The following is a 26,779-nucleotide window of genomic DNA, read 5'->3' as shown; positions in this document are numbered from 1 at the left end:
TTCTATACTCTGTCCATTTGCCTACCCTTGGCCCACAACATCACTATTTTAACCACATTAAATATAGAAAGTTCCATCTCATAGGACAAGCATCTGTTTAATTCTCATCTTCAGGATTGTTCTAGCTATTCCTGGCTCTTTAATTTTCTAAATAAATTTTAGAACTATGTCAAACTCCTTAAAAATGTCTAGAGCTTTGGCTATAATCACATTGAACTTTTGGATGAATTTGGGGGAAGTTGAAACTTCATACACTTGAGTCTCCTCATCCATGTTTGTTAGGTGGAACCCTAACATCTACAGGTTTTGATGCTATTTTGAATGGCATCTTGTTTTCTTTCTTAATTTTTTAGTAGTTATTGTTATGGTATTCAACTGCAATTTATTTTGAATGCTGGTCTCACAACCAGCAAACTTTCCTGACTTGCTGGTATTTTAAATAATTTGTACATTTCTATGGGTTTTCCATGCACTGAGGTCATCTGCAAATAAAGATAGTCATGCCTTTCTAATACTTACATCATTTACTTCTTTTAATGATCACAGTGACTAGAACTTCCAGTAAAATTTTAAATAAAATGGTAGTTGTAGTCACTTTATCTTGTTTCTGGTTTAAAATAATTGCTCTAAAGTTTCACAATTAAGGATAATAACTTGCTTTAGCTTTTTCACAGGTATTGTTTATCAAGGTAAGAAATAGTCTTGTCTTCTGAGTTTACCAAAATATTATAAATGTAATTTTTAACATTTTATTTATATTTTTGTCATTTATTTAGATGATTGTATAATCATTCTCTGTACTTGTTACTATATGTGTAACAGATTTTCTGATATTGCACCATCTTGATACCTGGGGTAAACTTTTCTTTTCCTGGTATGTATTTTTTTAATAGGTTAATTATACTTGTTTGTATTTTATTTAGTATTTTTGCATCTATAAATGAGATTGATCTATACTTTTCTTGTATGTTTCTTGGTGGTATTGGCTGTTGCTTTGTAGTTACTGTTCTTGTGGTTCTCTGTAATAGTTTGTATAAAACAATGATTTTTTCCTTGGAGTTAAGGTTACCTTGCAAGTCATCTGGGCCTCTGGTGCTCTGTGGAATCCAACTATTAATAATCTTCTGTAAACTTCATTGCCTTATTGTGGTTTTCCATTTCATCTTGAGTTTTTTAAGTGATTTATATTTTTCTAAGTGTTATCCATTTCATCAAAGTTGTAATGGCAAATTACAAATTTTATTTGCTAAAGTTTTTTCCTAGTATATCCTATTTCTTTTTAGAATCTTTCCAGTATCTGTTGTTAGTCTTCTTTTAAATTTTCTCATGTTGTTTTTTATGTCATCTCTCATTCTTTGCTTCTTGAATAGTAGATTATAGCTTGTTTTCTTGATCCATGCTATTGTTTCTCAGCTTTCCATTTTACTAATTTCCCTTTTTTAAAATTATTTCCTTTGTTCTATTTTCCTTAGGATGACTTTACTGTTCTTTTTTGTGTTTTAAGTTGAACACTTGGTGCATATTTAAAATTTCTTTATTTTGTTTTCAATATATCCACTTAAGTCCACAAACATACTGTAATGTACTTTAGCATTATCCCAGGTTTTTATATGTACTATGTAAAAAGTCACTCTAAATATTTTGTAATTTCCGTTGCTATTTCCTCTTTGCTTCAAAGATTATGCAGAAGTTTTTATTTTCTCTTCACATATAAATGTTTCACTATATTTTACTGTTAATTTATAACTTAATTACCTGAAAATATTTATATATAATTTCTTTACAGCTTATTGAAGCTTATTTGTGGGCAGTATTCCTCCTTGTATACTTGAAGTCTCTTTTTCTCTTTTCTAGGCATATACATGTATAATACATACATAAAATAAACATAACATTACATATATGAAACCAATATTATTCAAGTCATATATATTTACTATTTTTTGTTTTTAATAAAAATGTGTTAAACTNCTTTTTATTTTTTTTTTTTTTTTTTTTTTTTTTTACTTTTGATTCCAGCATAGTTATCATACGGTGTTATATTAGTTTCAGGTATACAGTATAGTGATTCAACAATTCTACACATTACTTGGTATTCATTATGATAAGTGTGCTCTTAATCTTCTTCACCCATTTCACCCATCCCCTCGCCCAACTTCCCGTCTGGTAATCACCAGTTTGTTCTCTATAGTTAAGAGTCTGTTTCTTGGTGTGTGTCTTTTTTCCTTTGCTCCTTTGTTTTGTTTCTTAAATTCCACGTATGAGTGAAATCCTATGATATTTGTGTTTTTCTGACTGACTTGTCTTGCTTAGCATTATACTCTCTAGCTCCATCAATGTTGTTGCAAATGGCAAGATTTCATTCTTTTTTGTGCTTGAATAATATTCCATTGCATATATACCACATCTTCCTTATCCATTCATTTAGTTGATGGACACTTGGGCTGTTTCCATAATTTGGCTATTATAAATAATGCTGCTATAAACATCAGGGTACATTTATTCCTTTGAATTAGTATTTTTGTATCCTTTGTGTAAATACCTAGTAGTGCAATTGCTGTGTCATAGGTAGATCTATTTTTAACTTTTTGAGGAACCTCCATACTATTTTCCAGAGTGGCTACATCTGTTTGCATCCCGACCAACAATGCAAGAGGATTTCCCTTTATCCACATTCTTCCCAGGACTTGTTTCTTATGTTGTTGATTTTAGCCATTCTGACAGGTGTGAGGTGGTATCTCATTGTGGTTTTGATTTGTGTTTCCCTGATGTTGAGTGTTGTTGATGATGAGTTTCTTTTCATGTGTCTATTGCCAATCTGAATGTCTTCTGTATTTTGTATTATCTTCTTGATGGATTGTTCCCTTTATGATTATATAGTGTCTTTTTTCATTTCTTGTCAAAGTCTTTGTTTTAAAGTATACTCTGTCTTATAGAAGTATTGCTATTCTGGCTTTCTTTTCACTTCCATTTGCATGATAAATTCTTTTCTATCCCTTCACTTTCAATCTGCATGTGTCTTTAAGTATGAAATGAGTCTGTTGTAGGCAGCATATAGATGGGTCTTGCTTTTTTATCCATTTCATTAACCCTCTGTCTTTTGGTTTGCATTTCCATTTCCATTCAAATTAACTATTGATAAATTATTGCCATTTGTTACTTGTTTTATGATTGTTCTTATAGTTCTTCTCTGTTCCTTTCCTTCTCCCTTCTCTAATGGTTTGCTTCTTTCTTTAGTGATATACTTGGATTCCTTTCTCTCTTTTTTTGCATATCTATTACTGTTTTTTTTTTTGTTTTATTTTTTTTTTTTAATAGTTTATTGTCAAATTAGTTTCCACATAACACTCAGTGCTCATCCCCACAAGTGTCCTCCATGCCCATCCCCCCCTCCCCCCACATCCATCAGTCCTCAGTTTTTGTCAGCATTCAAAAGTCTCTCATGGTTTGCTTCTCTCCCTTTCCCCCACCATTTCCGCCCTTCTTCTCCCCCTTGTTCCTCCGTCAAGTTCCTCCTAATCCTCCTATACGTGCAAACATATGATATTTGTCCTTCTCTGCCTGACTTATTACTGTTTTTTTGTTTTGTTTTGTGGTTGCCATTAGATTTGAATATAACATCTTATGCACATACCAGTTATATTAAGTTGATGGTAGCTTCAGTTTGAACCTATTCTTTACTCCTCTCCCCCTGCCCCACATTTTAAGTATATGGCATTCATACTTTACGTTCTTTCTTTGCGAATCCCTTGCCTGATTTTTATGGTTATACTTATTTTTACTGCTTTTGTGCTTCTACTTTTCTTACTCCTAAATATAATAAACCTGTGTTGCACCAGTGAGATTTGGTGGTTTATCTGTTACTATAGCTAGTGTTATCTAAACTAGTACAATGCTGGAGGGTGAGCTGCCATCTCATCCAGAAACAAAGAAAAAATATATGTGTGTGTGTGTGTGTGTGTGTGTGTCTGTGTATGTGTGATTTTAGCTTAATGATATATGATTTTCTATCATTGTAATTCATGTATGTCAGAAGAGAGCAGAAAAGGTTGCCTTATGTTCATGAAAGTTATTTCCATATAACCACCTTATGAGTTTTTACAACTGAAAACAAACTGTACATAGGTAATGGAGTTCTATTTGTTTTTTACTGAAGTAGATTAAATATACGTTTTGTTTATATGGATGGTATCTCTGTGATTTGTTTCTATTGAATGGATGCTACTTAATTACTTTAAACTTAGTCTCAACAATTGAAATGAAATTTGAGTAGTCTATAGGATTTTGAAAATTATCATTGGGTGGATGTGCTGCATGGTATATTAAATCCTAGATAACCAAGAAGAGGGCTTGCCCAGTGAAGCTTGAGAAAGACTATTTTAGAACTGATAAGATAAAGTTTTGACACTTACGTAAATAATGTGGACTATACTCTTGAAGTTGCTTATCTGTTTCTTCTGACAGATAATTATTGAGCCATTGCCATGTATAAACCACCATGCTGGGCCCTGTAGGCAATGAAAAAAGAATATGAAAGAGTATCTCACAGTCTCTGCCCTCCAGGATCTTAAATTTTTGAGGTAAGTTCTATTCAAATACAGCATATGGAATAGTATATGATAAATGCCAAGAGTTATAGAGCAATAAATGATACAGGGGCTTAATCCCAAGAAGGGAAACAGAGTCCCAACACTGAGGCAATTAGAGGAGCTTTATCAGTAGAGGCAACATTTGTGATGCATCTTCCAAAAAGGGAAGATTTGATATATTTGAATAAATTGAACAGCTATACTCAAAGCATACAAAACAAGGCAAGATGGTTTCTGGCAAGGGAGTCTTCAGACCCTTCCATGATTGTAATAGATAGACTGAGGCATTCTTAACACATGTTGAGTGGCATGATTCTGGGATTGTTTGACAAATCCATTATCTATAAAAATAAACAGATTTGGGGTTCCTATTACATGGTGATCCTGAAGTAGAAATCTGTCTCACATTACAGTACAGATTTGGTTATTGGGAAACTTAAGTTTAGGTTCTGACTTAAGCTGAGATCGTCACTTAATGTCTCTGAGCCTGTATTAATTCAGAGTATGCTATAACTCATTATATGTATTTTATTTGCTTCAACTCTAACTTTCTTGATATATTTGCAAGAAATATGTTCCAGAACAAGAAAAAGAGTCTTCAAGTAGGTCAGGTTTTATTACAAGCAGCTCTACCATTTGACTCGTAAAGCCAGTGAATCCAATGATGCTTGAAGTTTTTATGGCAGATTAGGATGAGACATAGAGCTAGTGTTAAAGTCTAGTAGAAAAATCACAACAGAAAGGCTGAAGAAAACTTGCATCCTCTTCCTCGTGCATACTATTAAAAAATAACCCTGGGTTTGCTACTGAATCTTTGTAGATCCTGAACATCTAAACAGATGACTATGTGACCTGAGCTTGTGTGATCTCTTTCTCAGTGGGTGTCGTCTGATCCATCTAGACAAAGAACTTTCAACATTTCTCTCAGGTTTTATCTGTCTGAACAAACCTTTGTATCACCTGAATTTTTGAAAGATATTCTCATAAGGCATAGAATTCTAAATTGAGTTTTCTTTTTCCTTCAGCATTTTAAAGATGCCATGCCATTGTCATTTTACCTTTCCTTGATTCTGATGAAAAGTCTGCCGTATGTATTATTGGGTTTTCCCCCTGAATGTAGCATGTATTTGTGTGTGGGAGTAGGGATGAGAATAGGGGTGTGTGTTTTTTAAAAAAAATATTTAAAGTTTATTTATTTTTGAGAGAGAGAGAGAAAGAGAGAGAGAGAGAGAGAGAGAGATTGCAAGCAGGGGAGGGGCAGAGACAGAGGGAGATATAGAATCTGAAGCATGCTCCAGACTCTGAGGTGTCAGCACAGAACCTGACATGAGGCTCGAACTCACGAACCGTAATCATGACCCAAGCTGAAGTCAGACACTAAAACGACTGAGCCACCCAGGCACCCCTAGGGGTGTCTGCTTTTAAGATTTTTCTCTTCATCTCTGGTTTCCAGGTGTTTGACTTTGGATTTATCCTATTTAAGAGATTCACTGCGGGTTGTTGTTTTTTTTTTTGTTTGGGATCTGTGGGTTGATATATTTCATCAGTTTTGGACATTATTTGACTGTCATCTCAAATATTTCTTTGGCTCTGTTTTCTTCCTATTCTACTTCTTGGAATCCAATACATGTACATTTGAACTCAGGTTTTGGATACTTTTCTCAGTTTTTTAATTTTTTTCTCCTTTTATTTTAGCTTAGATAATTTCAGTTAATTTGACTCCTAATTCATTTATCCTTTCTTCTTTTTCTATGCTACTATAAAATAAGTTGAATGAATTCTACAAGTATGATACTAGTTTTAAAGCCTAGAATTTCCTCTTTTTAAAAATAAGTTTCTAGTACTCTACTAAAATGAGGTTCTCCATCTGCATCTATATTGTCTACTACCTTTTTCATTGGTTTTGAAAATGTATGTATATTAAATTTTTAATCTGCTGATTCCAACATTTTGGTCACATCTGGGTTAACTTCTGTTGATTATTTATTGTGTTGATGGATGACATTACCCTGCATGTTTGCATACCATATATTTTTTTTTATTTTATGCCAGAACTTATATATAAAAGGACTACAAATATTATTTACTGAAGAAAAAGAAATCTTGAGGGCCACCCAGGTGGCTCAGATGATTGGATATCCAGCTTTGGTTCTGGCCATGATCTCACTGCTCATGAGTTCGAGCCCCACATCAGCCTCTGCCCTGACAGCTTGGAGCCTGGAGCCTGCTTCAGATTCTGTCACTTCTCTCTTCCCCTCCCTTGCTCTCACTCTGTCTCTGTCTCTCTCTCTCTCAAATATAAAATTTAAAAAAAAATTAAAAAAGAAAAAGAAGTCCCATGCCTGTGGCAGGCTGCAAGTGATGAGGCTGAAGCAGTCTAAGCTGGAGTCAAGCTGGCTCTGGGGCTGGTTGTAGCTTTTGTTACATCTGTAGTTCACCACAGATTTCAAATGTTTTAGGAGAGGAATTGGGACCAGTTTATCTGAGCACCAGTGTAAGTCTTTGTGTTTTATAGCTCAATAGCCATCTTTCCATGCCACCCCAATTTTTTTGGTTTCTCTGATGGTCTCCTGGCATGCTCCTGACTTTCTGAGCTTCACATAGTCTATTTCTATGTTGCTACTGTCCCCTTAACTTTTGGTACACCAATGCCTTGTACTCAGGTAAGGGCGGTGAGTGATTCAGGGGATGATGTTTCTCAGCTCTGCCGTCATGCACCCAGGTTTCAGTTGCTGTGTACTAGATCCACCTCTTCAGGAAATTCTCTTACCTTCTTATCCTGTCCACAGGCTTTAGAGTACTTCCGTGTGGACTCTGTAAGGTATTTAGTTGCAGGAATCTCTCTCCCTGCTTTCCACTCAGCTTCCACCATCAGCTGGCTATACGTGTGTTCAGTGAAAGCTCGGATAAAATTGGGATAAATTTGATGATTGAGCACATTCTCACAGGACCTCCTTCATGATAGCCACCTTGGCTATTAAAAAGGTTGTTAAAACTTTGGCTAATTTCTCCCTACCTCTGTCTACAGTGGGTTTGCTCCACCTCCTATGCCCATGGATTTTGGCTTCTTCTTTCCTAGGAAGAGTGCGTCCCTTTTGGGAATTTAATCCATTTATATTTCTTTTCATCTTCAAGTCTCTAATGGAAAAAAACAAAACCATAATTTTATAATTTGTCTTCCTTATTCTCTTTATTAAATGAAAGAAGTGGTCTCTAAGGGTGCCTGGGTGGCTCAGTCAGTTAAGCGTCCGACTTCAGCTCAGGTCATGATCTCACGGTTTGTGTGTTCGAGCCCCGCGTCAGGCTCTGTGCTGACAGCTAGCTCAGAGCCTGGAGCTTGTATTGGATTCTGTGTCTCCCTCTCTCTCTGACCCTCCCCTGTTCACGCTGTCTCTCTCTCTCTCTCAGAAATAAATAAAGCATTAAAAATTTTTTTTAAAAAAATAAAATGAAAGAAGTGGTCTCATGCTTATATATATACATGGACACACACGTGTATATATATATATAATATTTTACATACACAGACATTTTGATGTTTAATAATTTTTCTGCTTTTCTGGCACCTCTACAGTTTCTTATAATTCTATGATCATAGCAAGACTAAAATGAGGTATTGTGTTTATACAAATGAGAGCAATATATTTACTAGTTTTATTATCTTCTGTAAAACTCTTCCTGTTTCTTTCAAGGATCATTGCATATTTCTCAAACCAAATATCATTACTTTAAATTATCATGTAATTATCATCATTTGATCTTTCAAATAGATAAGTAATCCTCTGTATTACATCTTTGTATTTTATTTTATGCTCCTTATTCGGTGGACACATGATTAGAAACAAATGTTTCTAGGTCATCAAATATGTATATGAATTTCCTTGATTTAATTTTTCTAAATGATCACAGTCCATTTCATTTTCTAAAGAAGATATTTGAAACAGCTATGTGCAGAAGTATCTTAGTTAAATATTGAAATTTTTTCAAAAATATTTGAATGGTCTCTTTCTTTGTTTTTGTTGTGTTGTTGTTGTTGTTGTTGACCTATTACCTAATAGTGATAGACCTTTCTGCCCATTGCCAAGGGCCCAATTATTTATTGTTTAGGAATATACTTTCTGAAGTTCCTAATTCTTATACTCTTTAATCTATTCATCAATCTCTGTCATGCCAGACTCCGCATTCTCTCTACATGAGACACATTTCTCATTTGATCGGATTGGTCCTCTCACTAGTTGAGAAAGTTGATTTACCACTTGTTCAATATAGAGAGAGACCTTGCTACTGCCTCAAAGATACAGGGCACCTGGTCAAAGAAGGACATGGACCATAGAATGATGAAGCCAACTATGGTAGGTTTTATTAATGTCAAAATTTGATACCTGCTTCTTATAGGGTACTACTATGAGCCATCCATGTGGGAAGAGTATGCTTTCCTGATATCAGGTTTTACCATGTTTAACTTCCTTTGGCCAGTGAAATATGATAGCAATGTCATGTTCCAGTTCTGGTTAGATATCCTGAGAACCATTGCATAGTAGTGCCATTATTCTCTTCTCCCTCCTCTAAAAGTAGCAATATCCCAGTGTCTCAAGTAAGGACTGACCCTTCAGCCTGTATCTCAGAAAAAAAGAAGACACATGGAACAAACTATATGTAACATCAACAGGAAATAAACAATCAAAACATTTTTTTTAATTGTTTATTTCTTTTTTTGAGAGAAAGACAGAGAGAGAGAGACAGACAGAGCACAAGCCAGGGAGGGGCAGAGAGGGAGGCACAGAATCTGAAGCAGCTCCAGGCTCTGAGCTGCCAGCACAGAGCCTGATGCAGGGCTGGAACTCACAGACCGTGAGATCATAAACTAAGCCTAAGTTGGATGCTTAATCGACTGAGTCCCCTAGGTACCCCAGAAATAAACAATTTTTGTTGCAAACCATAAAAATCTAGAAGTTGTTTCTTACTGTGGCATAATCTGGTAAAAGTTTACCAACAGGTAATTTTGGGGGGTAGGAATTTTATACTATGTTTATGGCTTGGTTCATAAAGCAAGTATAGAAGTGTAGTTCTTTTGGAAATGTTTAAAATATTGATATTTACTTATGCCTGAAAAATACTTCATAAGGATTAGAGATGGCAGCTTCTTTAAGAACTTTCCTTAATTCTCAGTGTCATCTAGATGCTCTTTTTTTCTTTTTCCTTAGCATCCAATGCAAACACGTAAGCACTGGTTTGCTTAATTGTCTCATGAATTAGACTGTATGCTTTTTAGGATAAGTGACTGTGTCATATTTGATTTTAGGTACAGCATCTAGCACAGTACCCATACCATGCTGATGCTCCTAAATGTTTATTAATATGTAGGTAAAAATCCACAATCTGAAAAGGCTGAATTGGCTAATTTGTAGCAAAACCTAACCTGATCTGAACCCATCTGACAACAAAACCTTATCTGAACTGACACAGAAGTGTTTATAGTCATTAATTAACCTACAGGGAATGAGAATTTATAAGTTTGGCTTAGGAAATGTTAAACATTTTGTTGTAAGGTGCTGCTCTAGACTCCCCCCCACCAGGTGATGTTACATGATATAGTGTAGATGTATTGCCTTTCTAAAATCCCTCAAATTCTGATTTCTAAACCCATCCTGGTTCCACGAATTTAAGATAAGAGATTGTGGGGCCTCCTGGGTGGCTCAGTCGGTTGGGCGTCCGACTTAGGCTCAGGTCATGATCTCATGTTTCGTGGATTTGAGCCCCGCGTTGGGCTCTGTGCTGACAGCTAGCTCAAAGCCTGGAGGCTGCTTCAGATTCTGTGTTTCCCTCTCTCTCTGACCCTCCCCTGTTCATGCTGTCTCTCTCAGAAATAAATAAACCATTTAAAAAAAAAAAGATAAGAGATTGTGGACTTGTGTCAGTAAATGAGCATTTCTGGACTGTGACCAACCTTTTTTTTCTCTATAGTTATATTATATATACTTCCATCTTTTATCAGATAAATAGCCTTTTGGGTTTTTCAGAGTGATCTTAAATTAATTTATAACTTTTAAGAATTTTGCACTTAAACCATATGAAAAGAACATAACTGCAATTTCAGCATCCACAATTTGATAATAATGTAACATTACTAACATATAAATATAAATGTTGATGGCTCTTGTTCATAAAGTCTGCCATGGTACCATTAAAGGAAGATATGTAAATGTTGATATTACTTTAAATCTACAGAGTAATTTCATTAGGCGCAAGTAGCCAATTTGGGAGTTTAACAGGAAAATTAACTGTGAATAAATATTTGTTTCTAGTGGTTCTATGTAAGACATAACAATTGTCCTGGATTAGGAATTCATCATTAATAGAGTGTTACAGAGTGGGTGGAAGATCACACACATGCACACGGGTAAGAATCACATGTCCTTGTTAATAGCACAAATGAGGCTGGCCATCTCAGTTATAATAATGTAACTGCAACTTTTTTCTGATCTGTAAGTGGCACTGATAGGTTAGTGTTGTTCATGCTCAGATTTATATAGCTACTACATTTTCTCCATATATAAATTCTTATTTAATCATAGGTAAAATGACAAGAAAGTATGTACACAAGACTTTTAATGTAGTCCATGCCATTCACTGCTTTTTGTTACGAGTTGCTTTATATTCTGATTATGTTGCTGCTATAAAATGAACAAAGGGTAACATGGAATTTGATAAAGACAAGAAAACTTTTATTAAACTTTTACAACAGTGAAATAAATTATTCATGCAATTGCATGAATAATGGTATCCATGCTGATTAAATCAGCTAAGAGGAGGCAAAATATTCACGTGCATGGCATGAGTTCCATTTTCAAACAGTTGTAAAATGAAAATGTAATATAAAACAACACAGTAGTCGGTCCTCAAAAATGGAAAGACAAAAACGTGGAGTACAGTATTAATTCAAAAGAGGAGGGAAAAATTTAAAGCACTTGCACTTCTGAAATCCACTAGCCAGAAGGAATTTTCAAAGACAGAAAAATAATCCACCACTTCAAAGGAATTTAATGAAAGAGAAATAGCAAAGATGACTAGGGCGCAGGAGAGACAGACCTAAGGCTTAGAGACGGGAGAGAATGAACATTTACGCAGTGAACCATTGCATAGCTTATTCCATTTGGGGCTTGAATAAAACAGGCTCCTCTCCAAATTGGGCTGTTGGGAACCTGCCAGCATTTTAGGATGATCTGAGAAAGGACCTGCTGCCGACAATAAATAAGGTGTCTTCCAGATCTCTGCCACCCACCTTAAGATTTGTGACTATCACTTGTCCTGTCATCAAAACGTTTGCAAAAAGAAAAGTGTCAGAGTTCATACTTCTTCCCTTTCCACATCACTGAGCGCAAGAAATGGCGGAGAAAACCCCTGCCACCCACAGAATTCCAAAGAGCTGAGTGCATGCTGCAGAACACACTGACAAAGTAGGAGGAGAGGAAAAATAGCTCCTACTTGAGCCCAGCAAAGAAGTGAGGAGGAAAAAAAGGGCACATGGGGGAAGGAGACTGACCAAATAGGAGCATTCCTTACCAGCCATGCACAAACCCACCTTCAGAAAAATTCTTTGCCGCAGAGGTGCCTGGGTGGCACAGTCGGTTAATCATCCACTCTTCATTTTGGCTCAGGCCATGATCTTATGGTTCGTGGGTTCAAGGCCCACATTTGTCAGCACAGATCCTGTTTGGGACTCTCTCTCTCCCTCTTTTTCTGTCCCTCCCCGGCTCACTTACTTTCTCTCTCTCTCTCAAAATAAATAAAAACATTAAAAAAATTCTTTGCCACAGACAGAATGCTCTTTTATTACCAGGCAGTCCCTCTGATTAGAGTGTTGGCATCTGGGCCAATATGCATGAATGACTAGAGACCACTGGTGACTGTAGGACTCACTGCTGACAATCAGCCAGCAAGCATGGCGAGGCCTTCCCGCTTGCTCCCCTGCTCACCACTTGGTCTGTTTGATTGATTCTTTGTCGTGCCTGGTCAGTGCTGGTGCCATGCTTCCTGTTCTTTTCAACTATCACCTCTGTTCTTAATCCAAACCACTGAGAGTTTCTGGAAGAATTCTCTCACCCCCAGGGAACTCTTCTGTTTCTCCTTCTCTTCCTTCTTCCTTCTGTGTCCCCCTGTCCCCCTCCTTCCTCACTTGCCTTCTCTTCTGCCTAGACCTGTGGCTTCCCTGAGGCACCTGTGGGTATTTGAAGCTTTTTCAGTCTAGGAGGCTTTTTATTAGGTGTAGGAGGAAAGAAAGAAAGGTTATGGAATTTCCCCTGGAAACCCTTTGCTTCTCAGGGGAGACATATAGTAACATATACCTATTTTAGTCTTACCTTATACTTTGAGAAAAAGCCATCTGTTTGTAATCCCAGTGCCCCTAGACTTGCCAGTTTTTCAAGGCTCCTTCTTTCTTTCTTTTTTTTTTTTTAATGTTTTATTTATTTCTAGGAGACAGAGAGAGACAGCGTGAGCAGGGGAGGGTGAGAGAGAGAGAGGGAGTCACAGACTCTGAAACAGGCTCCAGGCTCTGAGCTGGCAGTCAGCACAGAGCCCGACGCGGGGCTCGAACCCACGAACCGCGAGATCATGACCTAAGCGAAAGTCGGACGCTTAACCGACTAAGCCACCCAGGCGCCCCTCAAGGCTCCTTCTTTCTTGGGAGAGTCAAACAACTGCAAGCTGAGCTCCCAGCCTGCGTGCGTAACGCAAATTCGGGGCTGTTCTCGAATATTTCTGAGCATCCCTAGTGAATGTCTCACTGCTGCTTAAAAGCTATTCTGGCTTCTGCTTGTCACTTCTTGCCCGGGACCACTGCTCCTGCACCACACTCCACCAACTATCTCATTATTCTTTTCTAGGCCGCTGCTACTATCCCTCTATTTCCCAAACCCAAAGCAATTGCACTTGACAAGATTAATGAAGACTTGTAGGGAACAAGAGGGGATTTAAAATACAGAGTGGGAAAATGCGTTTAAATAATCACTGTCAGAGTCTATGTACTGCCTTTCAGAGGGTCCCTTTGGTTTCTCCCCCTTCTTGCCTCTGATCACAATTGCCACATATGGTGCCCTGGTCCATAGTTCTTTCTTAGGCTCTCTCTTCCTAGAACAGAGAGCTACAGCCCCCATCTCTGGGCCTGTAAGAGGAAGCAAAAAACATTGAATATTTTAATGCCAGCAGTGTCATGCTACCCTCTAAGAAGGTAACTGATATTTAAAAAAAAAAAAGAATACAGTATACACAAATCCTGTTCTAAACTATGGGCATTTGGATGTTTGAGAAGTCAGGGCTTCACTGAGAACAGAGGTGAGGTACATCCATTCCGAGACTCAACAAAGTGGTTTCTCTCACACAAAGCAAGAGTTTGAAAGTGGGTTTTTCAATGATGATGCGCCAGAGACAATCTGAGAAAATCTCTATTAAATCAATACTCTGCAACATAATGCTGAAACTGAGAATTATTTAAATGCCAGGGATCCCATTTCTCTTTACATACCAAACTCTGCTGCCACCAGTGGTGGCCCTGTTACATAAAGATGCTACCTGTAAGACAGAAGAATGGCCTTTCCCAAATCACAGGCTTTGTTCTTGCATGGTATAATATTGTGCCTAGTGAGTATGACAAGACTGAATTGTTAACAATATTTTTAAAATCCTATATGTGTTAGGCATTGAGGTTGAATAAAAACATGTTTACATCATGGTCCCTGCCTTCACCTTGCTTCCAGTCTAATAAGAGAAACAGAGTTATAAAGCACATAGTGTTTTTTACACAGTAATAAAAATGCATGTAGGATATAATGAGTGCATGGTCACTTCTGGGTGGGATGAGGGGAGAAGCAGAGGAAGAAAGTTCTGCAACAAATAGGTCATGCTTGCATTGAATCTTGATGATGAGTGTTGTGTTCCAGTGGACAAAGTTGGGAGTGCTTGTGGTGGATTTTCGGATTTGTCTGAAGTGAAGAGTGTGAAAAGGTATGCAGGAGAGGCCTTCTCCACTTGTGTCAGACAACTTTCTCTCCTTACCACATTTTGGGACTCTTTTCCATTGCAGCCATTAGTATTTTCAAAATAATATAAAATATAGGAGATGATACCTCACTAAAACCAAACAGAATCAGCTTTGGGGTTCAGAATAACACATTCCTACAGCATGTGAAATGATTCCTCCAGCTTTTTCTTTCCATACCCAAATCTTTAATGTATTACATGTTCCACTGTCTCTAAATGCTAATGGCAAAAACATCAAATCCATGACCAAAGTGGGGGAAAATTAAGACAGAATAATCATGTCAGTGATAGATCTATATTTACTCAGTAAAGGCATGACTGGCCTAAATTATGAGTCCTGTCTGTCAAACTGCACAAAATATAGACAAGTTGCTGATCTCAGAATTTATAACATGTACTGTTTTTATATTTGTACTTGTTCAGAGAAGGAAAAATTTGAAGAGTCCATTCTGGTATAAATGTGTAACTATTGTACGGCTTGAAATATATTTCCATGGTATAAACTAAATTCATGAGAAAGAAAAGCTAGTTGAAATATGTTTAATGAGGGGCTCCTGGGTGGCTTAGTCGGTTAAGCGTCCGACTTTCACTTAGGTCATGATCTCGTGGTTCGTGGGTTCGAGCCCCGCGTCGGGCTCTGTGCTGACTGCCAGCTCAGAGCCTGGAGCCTGTTTCAGAGTCTGTGACTCCCTCTCTCTCTGATCCTCCTCTGTTCATGCTGTCTCTCTCTCCTAGAAATAAATAAAACATTAAAAAAAAAAAGAATAGTTACTATTCCTTTAAATAAAAAGAAATATGTTTAATGTATTAAAGTTCAAATGTGCCTTGTCCTATGTTAGAAGGCTGCAGGAAGTCCTAGAATTTGCATGTGCAGGGAAAGACTGTATCCCCCAATACCTGTAAGTATACTAGTTTTTCCTATCCCTGCCAGATCTTTTAAAGGATGTGAACAGGGAAGAAATAGGTATTGCCTCAAAAACTCAACTGTGTATAAGTTGAATTTTCTGAATGCCCCTTTCTCTGTAGTGAAAGTGTACTTTAGGTGAGGCATTAACATCTAATTGTTATCATAGTAGAAAACGGTGGAAAACAATAAAGGAAGGGACTAAGAGAAAAGTTAGTGAAATGACGGGCTGTTCTTCTGCTTAAATCCCTTCAGTGTGCTCCCAACCCTTTCAGTAAAAATCAAACACTGGACAGCCCTGTACAGTTCATGCTCCAAGAACAATATCTCAGTGGGACCCTATCTCTTTCCACTTCTCCGGTAGCTCAGTCCACTCTAGACATACTTGATCCTTGGCTTTTCTTGAACACGAGGACATTCTTCCGCTGCACATCTGTGGCACCGGCAGCTGTCTCCATCTGCACGCTCTTTCACAGATGTCCTCACAGCTCACTCCTCTAGTTCCTGTCTCAGTGTCATCTTAGTGAGGCCTCCCCATTACCACATGTAAAATTTCAACAGAGTGCTCCCATCCCTATCACTCTGCACTTTCTTTTTCCATCTCCTGCTTACAATTTCTTCATTGCTCTTTTCCCTCTCTGCTTTACTGAGTATTTCACTTTTTTGTTTATTGACTCTCTGTAGAAGGTAAGACAGTGATTCTTTTTTTTTCCCAGATACTGGGCACCAGCAGGCATCTGATCTTTTTGATACTACAATGCCTGCCTCCCATAGCCCTGGCTATTTACTCTTTCATGAGAGCAGCCACGGTGTGGCCTTGTGTGGCATGGTGTCCTCTTCTGGACTGTGAATGTATGTGACTAAGAAGCCACGTGGCATACATCTGTCCAGTGTCCGGTGTGCTTGGTCATCCTCATAACCCTGGAGCAGAAGTCCCTCCCTCACCAATAAGGTGAATAGGAGGAAATTAAAACAAGGCAATGCACAAGTCAAGACCTATCCAAGAATCAGTAATATAATTGAGAATGTCTAAGAAGGTGGTAAATGAGGTGATATTAAGTAAAAGTACTGTGGGAGTTCAGAAATATTTACATACTTAATTTAATAAAGTCTTTTATAAAAAATTATAATAAAGACTTAGAATGAAAATGACTAGCACATGTCCTACTTAGGGCACCATTCTGGGTTATTTCTGCCTTCCATTGTCTTTGAGCTGTTTTACAATTGTAAGTAGCAGAAAACTGATAATAATGCAAATAACTTTTGACCACAAAAAATGAAAAATAATTGTACCTGCGCAATTGGCTGTTGCCCTTTGGATAGACCTACTTTGCATCTCTTTATAATGTCACTTCACACACACACACACACACACACACACACACACAAATTTCTTAGAATTCTCCTTTGAACCAGTTGTAACATTTCACTATTTTTGTCATTAATTGATGAGTTAAATAAGATCCATGATACATGTTTATTTTATATTTATATAAAAGGCATAATTTTATCCTTAAAAATTATGCTTCAATAATGTCATTTCTACTAAAACATGAAAAATGGCTTGTACTGTCCTCTCCTTCTTGTCATAAGCCACTTTGAATTTTGAACAATATGGTAAATTATGATGAAATCAAGCATGTGAGATTATGGCTGTGTCTACCTAAAAGTCAACATCTGGAGGAAACATGAAAATTTTAGGCAGCCAAAATTCAGACACTTGGCTCTGAGTAGGTAGAACATCTGGATTTTTGAGAACTGATTCATTTCCATTCATCTCTACTATTTTGGCTTTATTCAGACACTGCCTTTCTTCTGACCCCATACCTTTTCCTAGCACTCTACAGAAACCCCTATCTGTTGTGTAGAAAGGATTCATTTTTTTTCTACCTTTATCCACTCCTCCACATAGTATACATGATAATAGACTCTATTTTTACTTAATTGTTACTTAAACTATTGCTTGAAACCATCAATAAGGACAAAGGAAAAGAAAGACATTTATATTTAGTGTACCTGAGAAGTAATTTTATTCTGGATTTTCAGTAGGTAATTATAAGGTGTTTTTTTTTTTTTTCATTTGTTTTCATATGATTTTGTGGGTTTTCTTTCCTTGAGAGCTATTTCTGCTAAATATTCTACAACATAACACATGTACACATAAAATATGCATCCGTCCATTTTGTTTTCAGCATCACACTCTTAATAAGGGGGAAAAACATTGAAGACTCATGATATGCTTTAGAAAGTACTTAGATACATCATACAAACTCAAGAGCCAAAAATATACCTGGACCTGAAAGCACAATGAAGCATTCAATTCAGTACCTTGAATTGTGAGTCTAAGTAGTCAAAGCCAAATTGTCGAGCCAGTGACTTTCATTTTTATTTTTTATTATAGATTTACCACTTGTCAAACTGTTACAACAACAACAACAACAAAAAATCCCAAAGAGTGCAGAAAGAACTAGTGCAGTGGGTTGTCCCAGTTTATATTCAGTTCCAGTTTATATTCAGTTTTGTCAATTTGACCTTCACAGGTCTGTAATTACTGTAATCACAGCCTGCTGAACGTGCTAACAATCAAAGCATCCCAATTTGAACAGTTCAACAATAGCCTTTTTAATAGGGGTAAAACCATGCCAAAAAAGACTGGCTGCTTTACTTCCAGCCTTTCTGAAGACACTGGACAATAGGTAACAGGTATCAAGCAATTCAACTCTTAAAAACAGGCTGTGCAGAGAATGACCCCAAGTCTGTTACTAAGAGAACCACTCTGTGACCAGAAAGAGGGTGTCCTCCACCCCTTTGCGGCTAATTCTTCTAAATGTTGCCTGACGATGTGGATGAAATATTATCTACTTTTAAGATCCTCACTTTGAAAAGTGGTGCCTATGACATTTTCAAAGGTCAAAAAGAATTAGTAAAATAAGGTAGTGTGAGATAGCCCAAAATGCATGGCTGGTATTAGGGACTTCTTTCCCCACAAGTAATAGGGGGAACAATAGTGATTTATAAGCATGTTAACCTCAGGCTTGCACTGCATTTTCTGTTGTTTCAATCTACTGTCACCACAGATTTATTGTGAATTATCTATGACATCATTCTCAATACCTTGTGGATCAAAATAGGTATTTGTAAGATCCTAAGATTAGAATATACTTTGGTCTTCAAACAGAGTTTGTGGTTCATGTTTTTGCTGTTGTTTTGTATTTGCTAATTGGTTCTTATATGAATTATAATCTATAAATGTGTATTTGTACAACTCTAGAGTGTCAAGGCTCAAAGGAAATTAGAAAATATCTAGCCTATATCTATAACTTTTCTTTTTTCTTTTTTTGCCAAAGAACCCTTTTAACAAGCTAAATCAGTGTATAAAAACAAATAAAAGCAGAGCTTCTCTGAGTCCAGACACACACACAAAGAATCCTGCTAGCTAAGTTGTCTCTTTTATTAACTCTCTCCACCCCCCAACATAGAAGAACTCTAAGGCTCCATGGAACATAGTTTGAAATTTAATCCAAAGTTCTAAAGCCTAGAGAGATAAAGTGACTTAGCCAAGGTCACTACTAACTTTTGTAGTCGCCTTTCTCTAACCAGCTGAGTCAACTACAAATAAATACTAAAACTATTTTGATCGACAATCACTTATCTCTCTGTTATATATTTCTTCTGCCTGTTTTCTCTTACTCTTCCATTCTACTCCAAAAGGCAGGCAAGTACTTTCCTAGCAATTTTGGTTCTAAGTGGCAGCAGGAATAGTCAAACCAACCCACCTACTGGAAGAAGCCTTTATTAGAAAAGAAGGGGTTGCTCCTAGCACTGATGGCACCAAAAATGAGAACGAGTTTTCACTAAATGTACCTAGTGCACTCACACTGTGGGATACATATCTTGAGAAAAAAACCTCTCCAAAGGCTGATCTCTTTCACTGCCAAAGTGTAGTGTGTACTAGGCAAATGAGAACATTGCAGACTATATATCTCTACTGATTTTGTCTGAGGGTATGGAAAACTACCCTGCTTGCTTGGGAAACTCAGATTCTCTTTGTGAAACAGTCTCATAAATACTGTAGAAAGTAGCCAGAGTGAATTCACTGGAAATGCTTGTGCTTTCATTAGTATTCATGCCTTATATACTCTCAAGGAAGACAGTGGTTGGGGGTCACTTGTGCATGAATGTTCTATGTTGGACCACTTCTAAGTCCAGAAGAGGCATTAATCTAGGAGAAGATCAACATAAATGGAATGTAAAATATCTGGATGGAGAGGACATGTAGAACAAGAAGCAAAACTAATATTTATCGAGCAGCTACTATGTAACACTTACTCTGATAGGTCCTCTCTTTACTTATTTTATGAGTGTAATAACCCAATATGAAAGTCACTAGTATCNGGGTGTTATGTGGAAACTAATTTGTCAATAAACTATTTGTTAAAAAAAAGAAAAGAAAAGAAAAGAAAAAAGAAAGTCACTAGTATCCCTAAGACACATAAGGATCACTGGGGCAAGGTGACCCACCTCACCAGGTTCGGGGTCTGTCTGGCAACACTCATTTCAAAGTCATTTCACAGAATTATGATGGTAAGAAGTTGAGGAAGGTTAGTGATTTTGAGCTTCACGATTCAGAGGCTATAAAGAGAAATAAAGAGTTTCTGGGATGGCCTTGTCTATGTTCCTCAAGAAACCTGCAATTTAATTAAAGGCAAGAGAACATGACACCTTAAGGTCCCAGCTTTCTAGTATATTGTTAAATAAGTTACCACCATTTAACCTTTAAGGACTAACTGGAATGTGTAATTATAAGCGAAATGTAGCATGATTTTTAGGATGAGTAGGTCAAAATAAATCAGCAATGGAAATGAATGAAAGAATCAGTGCTTCTAAAATATTGTCTAAGGAGTTTCCAAAAAATTAAATTATGTTACTTTTTCTGAGTAAATAATAGACTTCAATTATCAAACAAACCTTTTTATATGTATCCAGAAAAAATAGTTATGAATATTGTATGTAACGTACTACTTCTAACATTCTAAAGTCCTTAATTAATCACTATTTAGGACTGCTATGTGTATCTACATATGCTCAGAGTGATGGAAAGTGCCCTGTAGGAATGAGCAAAACTGATGCACAAAATGAGGAAGGAAAATTTAAATACAAAGCAATTTCTCTAATAAAATGCTCAAGCAGTCTAGAGTAATTTGGGTGCTTGGTGAATCATTGCTTAGCAATTCATGAACACTGTGGGTGCTTGGAATTCAATTCCATTGTCCTCTATCTGAATTGCTTTGAAAAAAAAAGGTCACATGAGAAGGAAAGGAAGTTTTGACTTTCACATGCCTGTTAAACCACTTCCTCAGTATTCACATATTCAGCATGTCTTCAGTTTTGGCTTTCATACAAATTACATCTTGGTACTGCATTAAGAAGGAAACAAAGGTGGAGAATATTTTAAAAACTCTACTATGACATGTTCACAGACAAAAAGAGGAGCATTCTGAAATGCCCTTTCTGTTCTGAAGCACTCTAGGTATGCCTGGATAGAGTCTCTAAGAGCTAACAGGATGTCTGAGATGCAAGGGAAGTGGCCTGTGATCTGCCAGTAAACAAATGAGAGGCTAATACAGCTTTGTTGTATTTTCTGATTGGCAATGGCTCTGAACTATCTCCTGCTTGTAGTTGCGGACAAAGAAACAGGAGATGAATTACCATGTTCTAGGACTGAGTGTTCCTTTCCAATTCAAACTGCAGTAAGAAATAAAAATGGTTAGTCTTCCTTCCAGTGTGTAGATTATATAACTTGTCTCCTTTTTCTGGTTTTGTTTTGTTTTGGTTTGGTTTGGTTTTTGTCTTTTAAGGAGAAAAAAGAGTAAAATGAAGGATATTTTAGAATGACTGGGGTCATCAATGGGCCTGATTGCAAATACAGCTCAACTCAGAAGTAGCTATTTTTGCTCAAGTGGATCTTAACTATTTGGTGTTTTCTTTGCTTTTATTTACGTTTCTATTTTTAACTGAAATAGAAAGCTCTTGTGTAAACTGCCTCTCTTTATCAGTCGTAGAAATACAACTATTTTTATTTCTCCCTGTTGCTGGGAATAATGATTAGTACCTAGATGATCACAAATCTGACGTATCTGGGGTCCATCTCTTTAAATATCCTGATTCTGTCAGCAATAAGATTTATAGTTCATCTTCTGCCTTTTAGTTCTCAATCTTGTTCATGAATCATAGGTTCAGGACAAAATTGCACTGTTATTAAGAGCAATCTGCAAACAACTACTCTGTAGTGCACTTATAACAGAGGAGCGCTTGCTTGTTATTAGATTGCAGTAACTATGAAAGAGGCAATTCTTAGTTATAATAAAGCTGGAGGCATAGCATTAGCAGAGCATTTGAGACATTTTATGCCCACAAACAGTAGAATTAATATCAAATGGGTACATTAAGCATGTAAAATGCATTGCATTAGAACTCATGGATTTTAATTTTTTCTTTAGTGTATGAGAACGGTAAATATTTTGAGTGACACAGGAAATACAGAAAGATGTTTATTTACTTACTTATTGATGATCATCGGTGCACACTCACCAGAACATTCTATAAGCGCTGTATTTTTAGATAGACACTACAAAAAATTTGTAAACACTATAGTATGCTGTGGTTTCAAAAAGAACTGGGATGATGATAACGATAATGATAGAAATAGAAATAGCTAAAGTATATTGAGAATTTAATAAGAGCCAGTCACTGGGGTAATCACTTTACCTATATTATCTCATTTAATCCTTACAACAACCCTTTGAGATTGATGCTGTTATTATCTCTGATCTTCACATGAAAGATTGAGACTAAGGGAAGTTAAATAATTGTGTAAATTCACTCATTTAGTAAGCTACAGGGCTAAGATTTGGAAACTAGTAGCCTTTCCCTAGAGTCTGAACTCTTAGCCGCTGTAGTTGGTGTTTATATAGCAAAAGCCTTTGACATAAATTGAATTGAGATGCCAGTAGGCTGAAGTAAGCAAAGGATCCCCACTTCCTGTCCCTGCAAGCTGTGTGTGTGTGTGTGTGTGTGTGTGTGTGTGTGTGTGACCTGTGAGTCTTGAATTTAAAGTGGCAGATACCAAAGTCCTCTGGATAGGGAGGAGATCATCCAGAGCATCAATCATCCAGGAAAAAGGAGGTGTCATGTGAAAAAAAGAGGGAATATTTGGGTGAGAGTAGAGATCTTGATGTGGGTGTCTGGGTAGTAGATGTGCTAAGATAACAGGGACTCCCTCTACCCCACCATCCTCACTGGCCTCCTGGGGACAGACTAGGAATGTAAAAGGGAGCCCTGTAGTAGACAACAAGATGAGGAAGATGAGTTTATGTCTTGTTAAACTGGAAACTCAAGTTTCATGCTATGCCCTTCATCTATTTCTTTTAGTAAAGTCATGTTTAAATGTTCACTCTGTCAAAGAGACGCTCCAGGGATCCTAAGGGAAGGATCATGAGGCTGTGTTTTGTCAAAATAAACTTCAAGGTCCAAGGTGGAGCCAGCTCTGTCTAGGGTGCCATACTAGCAGACCAAAACTTAGTTAACTTTCTTGTCCCTGTAAATACTCCTCTTGACCAGAAATGAAATATATCCAGTCAACTAATCCCAAAATGCGTAGCCAACCCTGGGCCTTCCCACCCCAAAGCTGATTGTGTGGCCCCAGTCAGTCTTATATTTTTTATTTTTCTCGGGTTTGTTCTTTATTCTTTATCCTATAAAAGCTTCCTGGCATCTTCCCCATTTTGCAGTTCTCCAAAAGGAAAGCGGTGCATGAAGTGTAAAAGTTTGTATCACTTAAGTTACCTTCTTTTTTTTTTAAAGTTAGAATTATATATTTTTAAAATATTTTTATTTATTTCTAGGAGAGAGAGAGAGACAGCGTGAGCAGGGGAGGGTCAGAGAGAGAGGGAGACACAGACTCTGAAACAGGCTCCAGGCTCTGAGCTGGCATTCAGCACAGAGCCCGACGCGGGCCTCGAACCCACTAACCGCGAGATCATGACCTAAGCGAAAGTCGGACGCTTAACCGACTAAGCCACCCAGGTGCCCCTTAAGTTACCTTCTTTAGTCATGTTGGGATCTAACATTAAAGGAAAATTGGAACTCTCCATACCTTCTTACTCTTTGAACCAAAGGGTAAGATTTCACCGAGGGAAGGGGTGAATCTAGTGGGAAGACTGAAGCATCAGTATCAGATCACCTTATGTGATAAAGAGATCCTTTTTTGATTGCCAACGTGAGAAGTCAGCCTGTTTTCCTGCCTTCCTTTCTTCTTTTCCTTCCTTCCTTCCTTTCTCTCTTTCTTTCTCTTTCCTCTTTCCGTCCCACCCTCCCTCCCTCCTTCCCTTCCTTCCAAAAAGGAGGCATTCTCTTCACAGCATCTCAAAAATATTTCTCCCAGCTAGTTTTTCAATTCTTCAAATAGTCACTGTCATGGGTTAAGGCATTAAAGACGATGATTAAATTCAAATACTATCAAAGCACCTTCACTGACATCCAACATAGCTTAGTCAGATGGCACCAATCCCCATCCAGTTGCTGAAGCCCAAATCCTAGTTATTCTTGATTCTTCCATCCGTTCGTTCAATTTAGCATTCATAGGTTTTGAATCACATAAAAACATCTTGAATTTGCCCTCTTCTCTCCATCACCACCACCTCTCACCTGGGCTGCTGCAGTACCCTTGTAATTTGCCCAACTGCTTCCATACTTGTCTCCTTTTAATTTGTTCTCCACACATCAGTCAGGGTGAGCTTTTTGCAATTTAATGAGAGTAGATCACTCCTTTTTTTTTTTTAATGTTTTTATGTTTTTATTTNTATTTATTGAGGGCTGCTTTATGTCCCAGTATGTGATCTATCTTGGAGAATGTGCCCATCACTCCTTTTCTTAAATCCTCTGGTGACTTACTCTTGTGTTTAGAATAGGTCCCAAGTTCCTGCACTGACTTCTAAAGCCATATGTGATCTGGACCTGCCTATTCCTTGAAAGGCTTCTCCATTGTCCCTTCAGCCACCATATTCCAGCTGTAATTGAGGTATTTTGACTGTTATCTGAATATGTCAAGCTCATTCCTGCTCTAGGGCCTCAATACAAGTTGTTTTCCCTTTCTAGTATTTTCTTTCTCTTTGTCTTCACATGACTCACTTCTCATCCTTTAGATAATACTTTGAATATCACCTTTTCAAAGATGACCTCTCCATCCTCCCCAGTAAAGTGGCTGAGTCACTTGCACACATCATTGCTGGTTTCCTCCTCCTAGAAGGTAGGTTTGATGAAAGAAAAGGTCTTATCTGTCTTGTTCACTGTATGATTGATACCTGAGGCCTAGAAATGTGTTAAAACTATGGAGAAGCTCACTGAACACTGGTGAAAGAGAAACCAACACTTGTTTTTAGCCATTATTATTCAGTTCAATTTAGATTATAGCCAACTACTAAGCTGAAGGTCTGAGGAAGCACAGAGCAGTGAAGTTTTTCATTGGGTACAGTAGTGATGGGGAATTCAGATAATTGAATAAAATTCTGTCTGTTTCATAATTAATGTGGCTTTAAACATTGGATATCATGGGAATATTGATATTAAGATTCTAAAGTTTTTGCTTCCACTTTAGCACTTAACACTAGTCTTTATTGCAGCTATTAATTTACTGTCTACACCTATCAGTCAGGATTGGCCGGGTTAGGGTGGAATAAAAACAAACTACTCCCAAATCTCTCATTGACTTAAAATGTGTGCAATTTATATCTTACTCATGATATACATCCATCACTTTTGCTTATTGTAAGGCCTCAGTGACCCAATCAGATGGAGGAGCCACCATCTTGAACTTGCTAATGGCTCTGCCAGAAGGAATTTAAAAGACCTACCATAATAAATTACATACTAGCTTTTAAGGATTCCACCCTGAAGTGACACATATCACTTTACTCACATTTTATTCATCAGAGTAAGTTATGTCACCTTCAAAATTTAATTGGATGCATAAGTACAAAAAGAAACAGAATAGTACTAATGTCTACCACTGGCCATCAAAAGGAAAAGAAAGAGAGACACAAGGCAATCACTGATCCATAGAAATTATAAGAACCTTCTGGGCAGAAGTGATGAGCAGTGTTCCTACTTCTGGCCAATAGAATATTGGGAGCCTCAGAATCATTTTTAGTCTCAGACATTCACTTTTTCATTCAAGGCTGTTCTTTCTTTGGCAGTACATCTATCTTAAAGTTTTACTAAGTTTCTGTGTTACTTATTCTCTGTTTTCCTTATCAAATGTATTCCCTTTTCTGCTTTGTTCTGTGCCCCAGGAACTGACTTCCATGGACTGCGTTATTCAAACTCCCTTACTCTCTGGCATTTTGATTTGGTGAATATGAAGCACAGTGCCCTGGTCTGTTGAGGCTGCTGTAACAAAATGCCACAGACTGGGTAGTATATACACCCAGAAATTTATTTCTCATAGTTTGGAGACTGGAAGTCCAAGATTGGGAGATCAGCATGGTCAGGTGAAGACCTTCTAGATCACAGGTATCCTTGTATCCTCATGGGGTAGAAGGGGTTAAGGAGTTCTGTGGAGTTTCTTTTATAAGGCACTAATCCTATGCCTGAGGGATTTACTCTCATGACATAAAGCCCCTCTCAAAGTCCCCATCCACTAATACTACCACCTTCGTGGGTTAGGATTTCAACATATGCATTTTGGGGGAGTACCTCATCATCTTTAATTGATACCCTAACTCTGACATGCTTCTGTAAACTGTCTCTATTAAATTCCTTTCAATTAAATACAGTTGATCACTGAACAACATAGGTTTGAACTGAGTGGGTCCATTTATATGCAAACGTTTTGATAAATACAGTATGGTTCTATAAATGTATCTCTTCATTTTGTTGATTTTCTTAATAACATTTCCTTTTTGTGATTTTCTTGACTTTTTTAAAGTTTATTTACTTATTTTGGGGGAGAGAGTGAGTAGAGAGAGAGGAAGAGAATCTCGAGCAGGCTCCGGGCTATCAGAACAGAGCCAGACTCCAGGCTTGAACTCATGAACCACAAGATCATGACCTGAGCTACCATCAAGAGTCTGACACTTAGCCAACTGAGTCACTAAAATTTTTTCTTTTTTTTTAAATATTTTTTTAAAATTATTTTTGAAAGAGAGAGAGAGAAAGGGGGGTGGAACATGAGGTGGGGTGGGAGCAGAGA

General features: G+C 37.3%; 1 long non-coding RNA gene across 1 annotated transcript in view; it reads left to right on the top strand.

Moving 5' to 3' along the window:
- The window catches only part of LOC144234087 (uncharacterized), a 266,372-nt gene that overhangs the window by 28,681 nt on the left and 210,912 nt on the right, over positions 1-26,779 (top strand). Inside the window, exon 2 of the long non-coding RNA XR_013335860.1 lies at positions 4,465-4,580. This is a non-coding gene — a long non-coding RNA (uncharacterized LOC144234087). The remainder of the gene's footprint in view (positions 1-4,464; positions 4,581-26,779) is intronic.

The sequence above is a fragment of the Crocuta crocuta genome, unplaced genomic scaffold, assembly GCF_008692635.1.
Source record: "Crocuta crocuta isolate KB4526 unplaced genomic scaffold, BGI_CrCroc_1.0 scaffold518, whole genome shotgun sequence".
Taxonomy (NCBI): Eukaryota; Metazoa; Chordata; class Mammalia; order Carnivora; family Hyaenidae; genus Crocuta; species Crocuta crocuta.
The sequence above is the reverse complement of the archived record's forward strand: the minus strand, read 5'-3'. Positions and strand labels throughout refer to the sequence as shown.